The 15448-nt window shown below is 42.5% G+C and overlaps 1 protein-coding gene across 3 annotated transcripts in view; it reads right to left on the bottom strand.

Annotated features, from left to right (window-relative positions):
• DIAPH2 (diaphanous related formin 2) overlaps positions 1 to 15448 on the bottom strand; it is a 1573862-nt gene that overhangs the window by 1496907 nt on the left and 61507 nt on the right. The window lies entirely within an intron of this gene.

Raw genomic sequence — 15448 nt, 5'->3', positions numbered from 1 at the left:
TCGGGAGAGACTTGTGTTGATTCTTGTGGTGGGTCACTCTTCAGAGGTCATTTTACAGATGGTGAGGAGGCATTATGTAAGGCCTGCTGATAAGGCAGTACAATCAGCCCTCTTGTACTGGACCCGGGCACCATCGGTTCAAAAGGGGGACCCAGCCACCATCAGTTCAAAAGGGGGACCCAGCCACCATCAGTTCAAAAGGGGGACCCAGCCACCATCAGTTCAAAAGGGGGGCCCAGCCATCCATCGGTTCAAAAGGGGGGCCCGACCACCATCGGTTCAAAAGGGAGGCCCGATCACCATCGGTTCAAAAGGGGGGCCCGGCCACCATCGGTTCAAAAAGGGGGGCCCGACCACCATCGGTTCAAAAGGGGGGCCCGGCCACCATCGGTTCAAAAGGGGGGCCCGGCCACCATCGGTTCAAAAGGGGGGCCCGGCCACCATCGGTTCAAAAAGGGGGGCCCGACCACCATCGGTTCAAAAGGGAGGCCCGATCACCATCGGTTCAAAAGGGGGGCCCGGTCACCATCGGTTCAAAAGGGGGGCCCGGTCACCATCGGTTCAAAAGGGGGGCCCAGCCACCATTGGTTCAAAAGGGGGGCCCAGGCACCATCGGTTCAAAAGGGGGGCCCGGCCACCATCGGTTCAAAAGGGGGGCCCGGTCACCATCGGTTCAAAAGGGGGGCCCAGCCACCATTGGTTCAAAAGGGGGGCCCAGGCACCATCGGTTCAAAAGGGGGGCCCAGCTACCATCGGTTCAGAAGGGGGACCCAGCTACCATCGGTTCAAAAGGGGGGCCCAGGCACCATCGGTTCAAAAGAGGGGCCCAGCCACCATTGGTTCAAAAGGGGGGCCCGAGTACCATCGGTTCAAAAGGGAGGCCCGGGTACCATCAGTTCTAAAGGGGGGTCCAGGCACCATTAGTTCAAAAGAGGAGCCCGGTCACCTGCTGAGCAGGAGGTCTGGCTGTACTGTCTTATTGCAGACATCAATCCTCTTCTGCCTCCCCTTGCAGCCTTGACAGTTTCTCCTCCTCTTTCTCCCTCCGGCTGCACTGCAAGGGGATTGGTTCTAGCACATGCCCCCCTTCCATCTGCTGTCCGGGCCCCCCCCATGTGCCCCTTTGCCCCGCAGTGCTGCCAGCTTCCCTCCTCTCCTGCCGGCAGCTGCTGCGGGCACACAGGGGGATATTTCAGGATTGAGAGCAGGGGGGCAGGGAAAATATAATTTTCTGTCCCCTTCCTTTTCCGAATGAACACAGTGAGCGGTCTGTACCAATCACTCCTGTGTCCGTTCATCCCTGAAACATAGCAAACTATGCTTACTATGCTTCAGTTTGTAAATGAGCAGGAAGCCTCAGCGCTTCCTATTCATTCATTTGGGAAGCTGAGGCTGCAGAGAAAGGGAATGATAAATCTATGTCCTCAGTCACTTTTGGCTAGTGGGGGGGCCCTGTTAGGTAGGCTATATGGGGCCCCCGTGATTTCTAACAGCAGCTGTGATCACATGCCTTGCACACGGTTGCAGTGCAGCCCCCACTCATACACAACACAGAGCTCTATACAGAGGGAACAATCTGCCAGTTTTTGCAGGGATGAGAAACAGAGAGATCTGTCGTAAAAAAGCAGCACACTGTTAGGCACACATTTAACCCCTTGATCGTCCCTGAAGTTAACCTCTTCCTAGCCAGTGACATTAGTACAGTGACAGTGTATAGTATTATCACTAATCACTGTATTACCGTCACAGGTGATGTCAGTGGTAGTCAGTCAGTCCCCCCCCCCAGCATCAGTGTTTGACCGCCGCACTATCGCAGTCCCATTTTAAGTTGACAGTCACCGCCATTAGTAGTATAAATATAAAAATTAAAGAAATAAAAATTCCAGTATATATACACCATAGTTTGTAAGAGCTATAACTTTTACACAAACCTATCCATATACACATATTGGGATTTATTTATTTATTTATTTTTAAAAACATGTATCAAAATACATTTTGTCCAAAATTTATGAAGACATTTGATTTTTTTATGAATATGTTTTATTGCAGAAAGCAAAAATTGTTTCTTTTTTTTTTCAATTTTTTTAAAATAAAATTTGTATTAAATAAAAATTCCGGTATATATACACCATAGTTTGTAGGAGCTATAACTTTTACACAAACCTATCCATATACACATATTGGGATTTTTTTTTTATTAAAAACATGTAGCAGAATACATTTTGTCCAAAATTTATGAAGAAATTAGATTTTTTTATGGATATGTTTTATTGCAGAAAGCAAAAATATTGTTTCATTTTTTCAAAATTTTCAAATTAAATTTTTATTAAATACAATTTTTATTAAATAAAAATTAATTTGTATTAAATAAAAATTCCAGTATTTGTACACTATAGTTTGCAGGAGCTATAACTTTTACACAAACCTATCCATATACACATATTGGGGTTTTTTTTTTATTATTATTAAAAACATGTAGCAGAATACATTTTGTCCAAAACTTATGAAGAAATTTGATTTTTTTTAATAGATATGTTTTATTGCAAAAAGCAAAAATATTGTTTCATTTTTTTCAAATTTTTTAAATAAAATTATTACATAAATTTTTATTAAATAAAAAAATATATTTTTTTAAATTAAAAATTCCAGTATATATACACCATAGTTTGCAGGAGCTATAACTTTTACACAAACCTATCCATATACACATATTGGGTTTTATTTATTTATTAAAAAAAAATGTAGCAGAATACATTTTGTCCAAAATTTATGAAGAAATTTGATTTTTTTTTTAATGGATATGTTTTATTGCAGAAAGCAAAAATATTGTTTTTTATTTTTTTCAAATTTTTTTAAATAAAATTATTACATACATTTTTTATTAAATAAAAATATTTTTTTTAAATTAAAAATTCCAGTATATATATACACACCATAGTTTGTAGGACCTATAACTTTTACACAAACCTATCCATATACACATATTGGGATTTATTTATTTTTAAAAAAATGTAGCAGAATACATTTTGTCCAAAATTTATGAAGAAATTTGATTTTTTTTTTTTTTGTATGGATATGTTTTATTGCAGAAAGCAAAAATATTGTTTAATTTGTTTTCATTTTTTTTTTTTTAATAAAAATTCCAGTATATATACATCATAGTTTGTAGGAGCTATAACTTTTACACAAACCTATCCATATACACATATTGGGATTTTTTTTTTTTTTATTAAAAACATGTAACAGAATACATTTTGTCCAAAATTTATGAAGAAATTAGATTTTTTTTAATGGATATGTTTTATTGCAGAAAGCAAAAAATATTGTTTAATTTTTTTCAAAATTCTTAAATTAAATTTTATTAAATAAATGTTTTATTAAATAAAAATTATTTTTTATCAAATAAAAATTCCAGTATATCTACACCATAGTTTGTAGGAGCTATAACTTTTACACAAACCTATCCATATACACATATTGGGATTTTTTTTTTTTTTTATTAAAAACATGTAACAGAATACATTTTGTCCAAAATTTATGAAGAAATTTGATTTTTTTTTAATGGATATGTTTTATTGCAGAAAGCAAAAAATATTGTTTAATTTTTTTTCAAAATTCTTAAATTAAATTTTATTAAATAAAAATTATTTTTTTATCAAATAAAAATTCCAGTATATCTACACCATAGTTTGTAGGAGCTATAACTGTTACACAAACCTATCCATATACACATATTGGATTTTTTTTTTATTATTCAAAACATGTAACAGAATATATTTTGTCCAAAATTTATAAAGAAATTAGTTTTTTTTTTTTTTTTTTTTAATGGATATGTTTTATTGCAGAATGCAAAATTATAGTTTCATTTTATTCAAAATTTTTGGTCTTTTTTCCTTTATATCACAAAAAATAAAAAAACCCAGTGGTGATCAGATAACACCATAATAAAACTCTAAAAAAAAAAAAAAAAGGATACATTTGGTTTGAGTACAGGATTGAATGAGCGTGCAATTACCAGTTAAAGTAACGCAGTGCTGAATAGCAAAAAAAAAAAAAGAAAAAAAAAAAAAAGGATTCTGATCATAAAGGGGTAAAACCTTTCAGAGCTGAATTGGTAATAAATTGTATTTATCTTTATTTTGTTTTTATTAAATGTGTCTTGTCCCTTCTGGACTCAGTTGTCTCTCACTTGTGTTGCAATCACATGTATTTGTCAACAGACTTTTCCCTGGCCAAGTGTAAATGAGACATTACCCTTCAAATATGTATAAAAACAAACAAAAAAGGTTCTGCAATCTCTTATGTAAAATTATTCTGCGTACAATGTAACAATCCATGTTCTTTAGCAAGCTTGATAAAGAGCATAATAGACTTCTGGAAACTGAGCATTGCTACATTGTATGCAGAATACTTTTACAGAAACTTTTCAAGTGTTCTGCAATCTGTTTGCACTTCTCCATATTTGAAGGGTAAGGGCTCATTACACCTTGATAGGGAAATGTCTGATGGCAAATACTGTAGATAGTGTTTGACAATAGAGTCTGATTGCAGCACAAGTGTGATTTTATAACTGCAGCCCAGAATTGACAAGATGCTTTTAGAAAAAAACAAAGTAAAGATATATAATATACAGTATATACACGCACTGGACACTTTATTAGGTACACCTTGCTAGTACCAGGTTGGACCCCCTTTTGACTTAATTCTTTGTGGTGTACATTAAACAAGGTGTTGGAACTTGGAGATTTTGGTGATCCATAGTGACATGATCAGTGGCGGGTGGTGGTCTTTTGTTTGGGGGGGGGGGGGGGGCGATAAACAACCACCCCCCCTCCACCCCGCAGCACCTCAAACCCCCCCCACACCTCGCTGTCTGCCGGTCCACCAGCACTTGCCCCATCTAGGTGGCGGGCACAGGGCAGCGGCAGGCACATTGGTGCTTGGGCATCTGTGAGCACATCAGGCAGGCAGGGACATTGGGCATCGGCGGGCACACTGGGCAGCGGCGGGGATCGGGCATTTGCGGGCACATCGGGCTCGGACATCGGTGGGCACATCAGGCAGGGACATTGGGCAGTGGCGGGCACATCGGGCAGTGGCGGGGATCGGGCAGTGGCGGGCACATTGGGGCTCGGGCATCGGTGGGCACATCAGGCAGGCAGGGACATTGGGCAGTGGCGGGCACATCGGGCAGTGGCAGGGATCGGGCAGTTGCGGGCACATCGGGGCTCAGACATCGGTGGGCACATCAGGCAGGCAGGGACATTGGGCAGTGGCAGGCACATCGGGCAGTGGCGGGGATCGGGCAGTGGCGGGCACATCGGGGCTCGGACATCGGTGGGCACATCAGGCAGGGACATTGGGCAGTGGCGGGCACATCGGGCAGTGGCGGGGATCGGGCAGTGGTGGGCACACTGGGGCTCGGGCATCGGTGGGCACATCAGGCAGGCAGGGACATTGGGCAGTGGCGGGCACATTGGGCAGTGGCGGGGATCGGGCAGTTGCGGGCACATCGGGGCTCAGACATTGGTGGGCATATCAGGCAGGGACATTGGGCAGTGGCGGGCACATCGGGCAGCGGTGGGGATCGGGCAGTGGCGGGGATCGGGCAGTGGCGGGCACATTGGGGCTCGGGCATCGGTGGGCACATCAGGCAGGCAAGGACATTGGGCAGTGGCGGGCACATCGGGCAGCGGCAGGGATCGGGCAGTGGCGGGCACACTGGGGCTCGGGCATCGGTGGGCACATCAGGCAGGGACATTGGGCATCGGCAGGCACATCGGGTAGCGGTGGGGATCAGGGCATCGGTGGTGTCTTCTCCTCCTTGCTTCTGCCGTGCATCTCCTCCCCTCCTCCTAGGCATCCAATAGGATCGCCTGTCCATTCAGCCAATTGGGTGACGGGTATCAGACCCTTTTCCCGATTGGGCCGGAGGAGGACCAGTGTTGCAACAGTGAATATTCACTCATGAAACATGTCATGATAAAATTCATTCTATGTCCTATGTTTCTTGTATCTTCTTCAATAAATATCTCTATTTTTCATGGCTGGATACCTTGAACATATATATATATATGTATAATTTATTTCTTTCTAATTGTATTTAACTATACTTTGTTTTTACTAAAATCCCCTCATTTCTTCTTGGCTGCAGGTATAAAATCACATGTGTGCTGCGATCCAACACGTCTATTTGCCGTCAGACATTTCCTTGTCATGGGATGGTCCTGTGTACATACCATCTCCGGCTCTAATAAAACAAACTGACAAATAAATCATTTACTAGTGTCACAATTAAAGGGACAGAGAACACCTGAGGTCCGGAAGTTGCGCTCTTGTTTCTGGCACAATAGGGTCAACCAAGAGTAATGAAGGCACTAGAAAGGGTTCAGTTTACTATGGCGTACTTTTTTTTTTTGGCTTCTTATCTTGAGTTAAAGGGGAAGAGAATGTCATACTCCAGGTGACCTCTGATCTTTGTAACCAGAGCTTAAAGTGGAAATTCACCTTTGGGAAATAAGTAGCAACTGCAGCAACATTGAATTCACAATCAATGTGCATTAACTAGCATCTCACCGACCCTTTAAAAGGTTTAGGGGCGGGGCTTCTATCATGTGACCTCCTTGATTGGCTGTCACAGTGGTCACATGATCAGAAAGCTTGCAAATAGAGATGGGAAGCTTTCCGTTGGCCACCATTAAATACGCCGGGGGTGCACGGGGCGCACGCTCCCGGTACAGCTCGGTTCACATTCTGCTATGCATATATCTGGCCACTTGGCTTCAAGGCCCATCCGCCGAGAGGATGCATGTATGCGTATCGCCGGCATGAAGAGGTTAATGTCTAGCAATTAAAGTGGCTGTAAAAGCAAAAGGTTCTTTCTCTGCAACAAGGTAAAAAAAAAAAAAAATCTGCACGAAGCCCCCCTATACTTACCAGAGAGCGATCTCGATCCAGCAATGTGCACGAGAGCCCAGGCTCTCTCACTCCTCATTGGCTCAGATATAGCAGCACATGTTGGCTCCAGCTGCTGTGACAAGGGAGCAGGGGGCGGGGCCAGGCCCCGCTCTGTGTGTCTTATGGACACACAGTGTGGGATTTGGGAGCAAGCAAATATTAGTGCCCCCCATAGCAAGTGGCTTGCTATGGGGGCACTCAGTGGGAGGAGGAGTCAGGAGCACTGGTGGTGACTCAAGAAGAAGAGGATCAGGGCTGCTCTGTGCAAAACCATTACACAGAGCAGGGAAGTATGATATGTTTGTTATTTTAATAAATTAAATAAATGATGCTTTATAATCACTATATAGGCTCTTGCAAGGTTTTCTCCCAGCCTCGGGTTCGCACTGCACTCACAGTATCTTCTCAATCTTCGCACTGGGCATCATTCAACCCAGAAGATTAAAACCATCTTGTGGGGGAGAAGAGGTATTGCAGCGGACAGTCCTGTATTAAAGGGGGTATTGCAACATTCATTTGAATGGGCTGAAATTGCATTGGATCAATTTGCATGATTGCATGCACTACTTTACGAAATTGCACTGCACCAGATCGCATGATACTGCGGTACTATGCAATTCGGTGCAGGAAAATGCATTGCATTTGAGATTTATATTTGGGGTGTCATTATTATTACTGTAACACCCACAGCAATATTATTTTCCAACTTTCACCCTTTTCGCATTATATATATATATATATATATATATATATATATATATATATATATATATATATATACACACACACACATTACAAAATCTTGTGACCCAATAAAAAACAATAACAGAAGCAGTGACTTTGGGATGAGTACAGCCAGGAGTTTCATTACGGAGTTGTGGAAGCCAGCAACATACACTATGTTGGAACAGGAAGGCGCCATCCCTAAACTGTCCCCACAAAGTTGGGAGCATGAAATCGTCCAAAAATGTCTTGGTATGCTGATGTCTTAGGAGTTCGCTTCACTGGAACTAAGGGGCCAACCCCAACCCCTGAAAAACAACCCCTACACTATAGTCCCCCCTCCACCAAATGATTTGGACCAGTGTACAAAGCAAGGTCCATAAAGACACAGATGAGCGAGTTTGGGGTGGAGGAACTTGTCTGGCCTGCACAGAGTCCTGACGTCAACCCAATAGAACAACTTAGGGATGAATTAGAGCGGAGACTGTGAGCCAGGCCTTCTCATCCGACCTCAGTGCCTGACCTCACAAATGCACTTCTGGAAGAATGGTCAAACATTCCCCATAGACACACTCCTAAACCTTGTGGACAGCCTTCCCAGAAGAGTTGAAGCTGTTATAGCTTCAAAGGGCGGGGCCAACTCAATATTGAACCCTACGGACTAAGACTGGGATGCCATTAAAGTTCCCGTGCGTGTAAAGGCAGGCATCCCAATACTTTTGAAAATATAGTGTATGTACAAGCCAGCGAATAACTCATCACACCAACCTCCACTAAACTAAAATAAACGTTTTGGGTGGGTCAGTCTATTAAATGAATCACAAGACTTTAATAATAGTATTTAAGGAGGAGCAATTTATTATTTAGGGTAAGCGTGAACTATAATCTATGGCAACCAATCAGGCTTCAGCTGTTATGAAATAAGGAATTTAGTTGCAATTGTTTTTTTGCCCCTTTTCCTTATTCCAGTTTTGATATCTTAGACTCTCTCTGATACATGGTCCGCAGTTATTTGATGTCATATGACAAGACTGAACGCTTTGGAATTCGGAATCTCAGAATGTGCCAGAACTGTGATTCATGGATAATATGACACGTAACATGACACACAAACAATACCTGTACACCATCATCATAATCCTCAATTATCTTCAGAGAACCTTCCCAGGTTTTAGGTGTGACAAGAAACAGTGTTGCAAAATACAATATAAAATGAAATTAGCAACCTAAAAACATTTCCTATACTGGTCTCACAATGTATGGAAGTGGAATTATATTCAACGGCCAATGGAGGTTGTACAGAGTCATGTAACAGGAGGTTGCAGCCTCATATAAACAAAACACAAAGAGACGAATGTGATAATAGTGGTGACTGTACATGGACACAGTAACAACACATAAGGAGGTGGAGAGCTGTGAGAATCCCATCATCCCGATTAGAATGAAAAGGAATGACCCCCAATGAGATGGGGACTATTGTAGGCGTATTGGACAAAAGGATCTCCAGAAAATGTGATTATATATAAAAACTTATGAATTTTCATCAGTAACAACACACTTACATTGTTAAGAGGAAAATGTCTTGTTCAAGCCGAATGCATTACCCTCTAGGTGACTTAGATCAGCTTTTCTGAACTTTCATTTTTATTACTTTTGGTATTAATAATGAAATAGGATGATAATAATAATAATAATAATAATAATAATAATAATAATAACAAATAGCCAGAAAATAGATGCACACAATGAAAAACTGTAATGTTAATTCATATGATCATCTGTGAAGAAATGTTCATTTACAGTTTAAAGCACCCCCTGGTATTGGTGGTCAGGGACGTGTCCTCTTACAATGGTAAATGAAGACGCTCTTTATATAAATGTATAGGTGGCCAGTAGAGAAGGTCATTCTTTCATAGCTGTATGGGTGGTCAGTGGACAAAATCCTCCTTATGTAGGTGTAAAGGTGGTCAGTGCTGAAAGTGCCTTCTTACATAGGTGTACAAGTGGTCTTTAGAGAAGGACCTCCTTATGTAAGTGTATAGGTGGTCAGTGGAGAAAATGCTTCTTGTATAAGTATAAAGTGGTCAGTGGTAAAGGCCTTCTTATATTGGTGTATAAGTGATCCTTGGAGAACAGCCTTCTTACTTAGGTTTATAGGTGGTCAGTGGACAAGATGCTTCTTATAAAGGTGGTCAGTGGAGAAGGGCCTTCTTATATAGGTGATCAGTGGAGAAGGGCCTTCTTATATAGGTGATCAGTGGAGAAGGGCCTTCTTATACAGGTGGTCAGTGGAGAAGACCTTCTTATATTGGTGTATAAGTGATCCTTGGAGAACAGCCTTCTTACTTAGGTTTATAGGTGGTCAGTGGACAAGATGCTTCTTATATAGGTGGTCAGTGGAGAAGGGCCTTCTTATATAGGTGATCAGTGGAGAAGGGCCTTCTTATATAGGTGATCAGTGGAGAAGGGCCTTCTTATACAGGTGGTCAGTGGAGAAGACCTTCTTATATTGGTGTATAAGTGATCCCTGGAAAACAGCCTTCTTACTTAGGTTTATAGGTGCTCAGTGGAGAAGATGTTTCTTATATAGGTGGTGAGTGGAGAAGGGCCTTCTTGTATAGGTGATCAGTGGAGAAGACCTTCTTATATTGGTGTATAAGTGATCTCTGGAGAACAGCCTTCTTATCTCTGGAGAACAGCCTTCTTACTTAGGTTTATAGGTGGTCAGTGGAGAAGATGCTTCTTATATAGATGGTCAGTGGAGAAGATGCTTCTTATGTAGGAGGTCAAAGGAGAAGATGTTTCTTGTATAGGTGTATACGTGGTAAGTGGAGAGGGCACATCCTATAAAAAGTGTATATATGGTCCTTTAGAGAAGGGCCTTCTTATATAAACATATTAAATCTAGTGATTTCCAAACTGCGGTCCCGAAGGGCCAGATGTTAACCTTTGCTTGCTTTTATCCGGCCTTGGGGCACTATTGCTCCCACCGATACAAGTCACTATTCCTTCCTGACACCAACAACTGGGCATAATTCCTGTCACTAATATCAACAATGGGGCACTATTCCTACCAAATACCCCAACAATGGGGCACTATTCCTCCAACTGACACCAATGATGGGACACTATTCCTTCTACTGATATCAACAAAGGGGCAATATTCCTCCCACCTATACAATGAGGGGGCATTGTTTACTCCCATTGACACCAGGGCATTTTCAGCTCTCTCTGGTCACAGTCCGGCCCCCTTAAAGTCTGAACGACAGCGAACTATAAGTTGTAAAAGCCAAGTGCCTACAAAATAAAAATTCTTTAAAAGGTCTATACAAGCTGATGTAGTGTTCCCATCCTTTCAAAATGTCAATAAAGATTTCCACATGACCTGGTTGCCTCTAAATATATAACAAGTCACTTGATTCCATTATTATATTTTATATTGGAGGACTACCATCGATGTCCATTGCTTTCCTGTTGGCTTTATGAATGGGAATTAAATCCTATTACTTTAGATTGTACACGATGGTAAATTGTCTCCTATAGGGACTTTTTGAGAAATGTTTGAATATCTGGAAGGAATATGACTTGTTTATATATAGCTATATGGTATAGATTGCAGGGTTGGTTGGAATGTTAATGGGATATTGTGGCCATGGTGTTTTAACAATGTATTTGGTTAATAAAGATCTAGGCAAGGATACAGCTCTATTATTTTTTTTTTTGCATATACAAAATATTCAAAAAAAAAATGTTATAGTCTGTTGTGGTCTTTCAAACAATGTTTTTTTTTTATTTTGTAAAATATTCTTTACCGGTAGGCCTTTTTCTTGAAGGAATTAGAGACCATAAAAAGGTATAATTTCCGAGGTTGAAGCCTCAACTAGAAGTAGTGTGAGAACCCTACTGTCATCAGCAGTTATCTACAACATACACTTTGTAAAGGCAAAAACTTTTTTTCGTTTTGGATAGATTTGAGAGACAGGTTAGCGCAACCTTTTGAACACGAAGGAACCCTTCAAATAACTTCTGGGCTCAGGGAACCCCGGCTTAAAATGACTATATCTACAACTCATGATACATTAGTGTGATGGTCATTGGGAAGAATGCTCCTCACACTTGGGGTCATTGGGAAGAATTACCTCCTTACAGATAGCTAAAAAGGTCAATGGTATCAGTGGGAACTTATCTGAGAAGGAGAAAGTTCTCAAAATCCCTCTTGAGGAACCCTAGGAACCCCAGTGGAGAAACCTTGGGTTAGATCCTTTGCCAAGTTTTAAATGTGGTCAAATTCTCAACCAGGTAGACTCACCCTTTCTATTTGTCCTGGTGACCTCTCACCAAGACAGTAAATAAGGCAACATCTTATATTTTAGAGTTGTGATGAGATCAAAAGGTGAAGGGGAATCTCCCAATGAAGATAAAAGTTTCTGCTGACCACGTTCTATGATGGAAATGTTTACTACTTTGTTATTCCAAGACAGAATGTAAATAGAAATCTTCCCAACAAAGATAGCAAAAAATAAGCTCCATTTAAAACAACTAAAACTATAAAAAAAAAAAAAAAAAAAAAAAAAAAGCTCAGTATCTCAATTAAGGATGATGTTGGGTTTCCCGGTAACCGAGATCCAAGACACGGGACTGTCCCAGCAAAACCGAGATATTTGGAATCTACATTTGTGGTGCAGTGGATATTGAACAGTAATACATTTCCAAGGCTGAGCAGTGTTCTCAGCTTTGGTTGCTGCTCAACAGCCACTTGGCCGTTCTTCTAAGCAGGACACCCCACATTACGTGACTATCTAGTCACGAAGATTAACATCAGTTTCACAACATAATTGTTTATTCAGAAGATTCACCAGGATTATGGACACTCATGATTATTGTCACCAATTGACCACTTTGATTTGGACTTTTTTTGATGTATACACACTCATTTTGGATTTCAATGACTGTGTTTACTTTTTTACCAATGATTTGGATTATTTCACCTCATATTAATGTGTTAGAAGTCTGCGCGGATCACTTTTATTATTATTTACCCTTTTGTGTGTTTAATTGTACACTTTAGATCTTGCAGCGATTTCACTGACTTCACATTCGTTTATATCATATATTCACTAAATTAGTAGCGAGAAGGACCTCACTTTAAATTTCCTTAGGACACCCCACTGATCGGTAGCTGGGGGTATGTTGACAGGCTTTTCTAATAGCGGAAAACCTCTCTGTAAGTCATAATGGAATCTTAAAGAGGAGTTTACACCGACAAAACAAAACTTGGAAAGGACAAAACTTCCTTCTGTTCCCTGGGAATTAAAGCAGCTGCGAGTTAACGTTTCATTACGTATTAAAGAACAGGCCGCGATTTCCGCAAGCCGCGCTTCTATAAACACAAAACTTCCCTGGCAGAGGACGGCGTGTGAGCGACTCCAAGCCACTTCCAGATGGTCTTATAAACAGATTTCTAGAAATGGTTTTCGCAATGAGGATTTAAGTGGCCGTTACTGGCAATGTACAGAACCACCATTAAAAGGCAGGTAAATGCATTTGAAGGGAACCTGTCAACCTATACCGGAACTGCCATGGATGAACTTTCCTTCTGAAAATGCTATTTGTCTGGCTGTCTTACTGATTCATTACTTTAATTAGACAGGGAGAGATCAGGCATTCCAAATTTGTAATAAAGTACAATTTGAATGAGAGAGAGAGAGAGAGAGAGAGAGAGAGAGAGAGAGAGAGAGAGAGAGAGAGAGAGAGAGAGGGGAGAAGGGAGAGAGAGAGGGGGGGATAGAGGAGAGAGAGAGAGAGAGAGAGAGAAGGGAGAGAGGAGAGAGGGGGGGAGAGAGAGAGAGAGAGAGGGGGCAGAGAGAGAGAGAGGGGGGGCAGAGAGAGAGAGAGAGAGGGAGAGGGAGAGAGAGGGGGAGAGGGAGGGGGGAGAGAGAGAGGGGGGAGAGAGAGAGAGAGGGGGGAGAGAGAGAGGGGGGGAGAGAGAGAGAGGGGGGGGAGAGAGAGGGGGGGGAGAGAGAGAGAGGGGGGGGGGGAGAAAGGGGGGGAGAGAGAGAGAGAGAGAGAGAGAGAGAGGGGGAGAGAGAGGGGGGAGAGGGAGAGGGAGAGAGAGGGGGAGAGAGAGAGGGGGGAGAGGGAGGGGGAGAGAGAGGGGGAGAGAGAGGGGGGGGAGAGAGAGAGAGAGAGGGGGAGAGAGAGAGAGAGAGAGAGAGAGAGGGAGAGGGGGAGAGGGAGAGAGGGAGAGGGGAGAGGAAGCGAGAGAGAGGGGGGAGAGGGAGAGAGAGAGAGCTAGAGAGAGAAAGGGAGAGAGGGGGAGAGAGAGGGAGAGGGGAGAGAGAGAGAGAGAGAGGGAGAGGGAGGAGGGAGGGCGAGGGGCGGGAGAGAGAGAGGGAGAGGGAGAGGGAGAGGGAGGGAGAGGGAGAGGGAGGGCGAGGAGGGCGGGAGAGAGAGAGAGAGGGCGTGAGGGCGGGAGGAGAGAGAGGGAGAGGGAGAGGGAGGGACGAGGGGCGGGAGAGAGAGAGAGAGATGAGAGAGAGAGAGAAGGAGGGGAAAAAACAGAGAGAAGGAGGGAAAAGAGAGGGAAAAAGAAAAAGAAAGAGAGTAAAAGAGAGAAAAAATAGAGAGAACGAGGAACAAAGAGGGGAGAAAGGGGCAGAAGGAGAGAGAGGAGGGGAAAAAAAGAGGGAGAAGGAGAGACAGATAACGAAAGAGAGAGAGTACAAAAGAGAAAAAGAGGAAGAAGGAGGGGGAGAAATAGGGAAAAAGAGAGGGAAAAAGAGAGGAAAGAGAGGGAGAAGAGGGGGAGAAGGAGAGAGAAGGCGGGAGAAGGAGGGAGAAAGAGGTAGGAGGGAAAAAGAGAGAGAATAAGAGGAGAAAAAGAGGAAGAAGAAGGGAGAAGGAGGAAAAAAATAGGTAAAACGAATCAGAAAGAAGGAAAAGGAGAGTGAAAGAGAGAGAAAAAGAGAGCAAGAGAGAGAACGAGAAGGAGGGATAATTAGGGAAAAAGAGAGGGAAAGAGAGAAAGAAGGGAGAAAAAAGAGGGAAAAGGAGGGAGAAAAGAGGAAAAGGAGGGAGAAAGGAGGGGAAAAGAAGGGAGAAAAGAGGGAAAAAGGTGGGAGAAAAGAGGGAAAAGGAGGGAGAAAAGAGGGGGAAAAGGAGGGAGAAAGGAGGGGAGAAAGGAGGAAAAAGGAGGGAGAAAATGAGGGAGAAAAGAGGGGGAAAAGGAGGGGGGGAAAAGGAGGGAGAAAAGGGGGAAAAGGAGGGAGAAAAGAGGGAGAAAAGAGGGAAAAGGAGGGAGAAAAGAGGGAGAAAAGAAGGAAAAGGAGGGAGAAAAGATGGGAAAAGGAGGGAAAAAAGGAGGGAGAAAAGAGGGAAAAGGAGCGAGAAAAGAGGGAGAAAGAGGGAAGAGGGAGAAAAGGAGGGAGAAAATGAGGGAGAAAGAGGGAGAAGGAGGGAGAAAGGAGGGAGAAAAGAAGGGAGAAGGAGGGAGAGAAAGAGGGAGAAAAGAGGGAGAAGGAGGGAGGGAAAAGAGGGAGAATAACGATCAGGAAAAAAGAGCGAAAAAAAAGAGAAAGAGAAGGAGAAAGAGAAAGAAAGAAAAAGAAAGAGGGAAAAAAGAGAGAAAGAGAGAGAAGGAGGAAATAGAGAGAAAGAAAAAGAAAGAGAGAGAAAGAGAGGAAAGAGAGAAAGAGAGGAAAGAGAGAGAGAGAGAGAGAGAGAGAGAGAGAGAAGAGTGTGAGAGAGAGAGAGTGAGAGGAGAGAG

This window comes from Aquarana catesbeiana, linkage group LG09, assembly GCF_042186555.1.
Source record: "Aquarana catesbeiana isolate 2022-GZ linkage group LG09, ASM4218655v1, whole genome shotgun sequence".
Lineage (NCBI taxonomy): Eukaryota > Metazoa > Chordata > Amphibia > Anura > Ranidae > Aquarana > Aquarana catesbeiana.
Note: the sequence above shows the minus strand (reverse complement) of the source record. Positions and strands in the feature narration are given on the sequence as shown.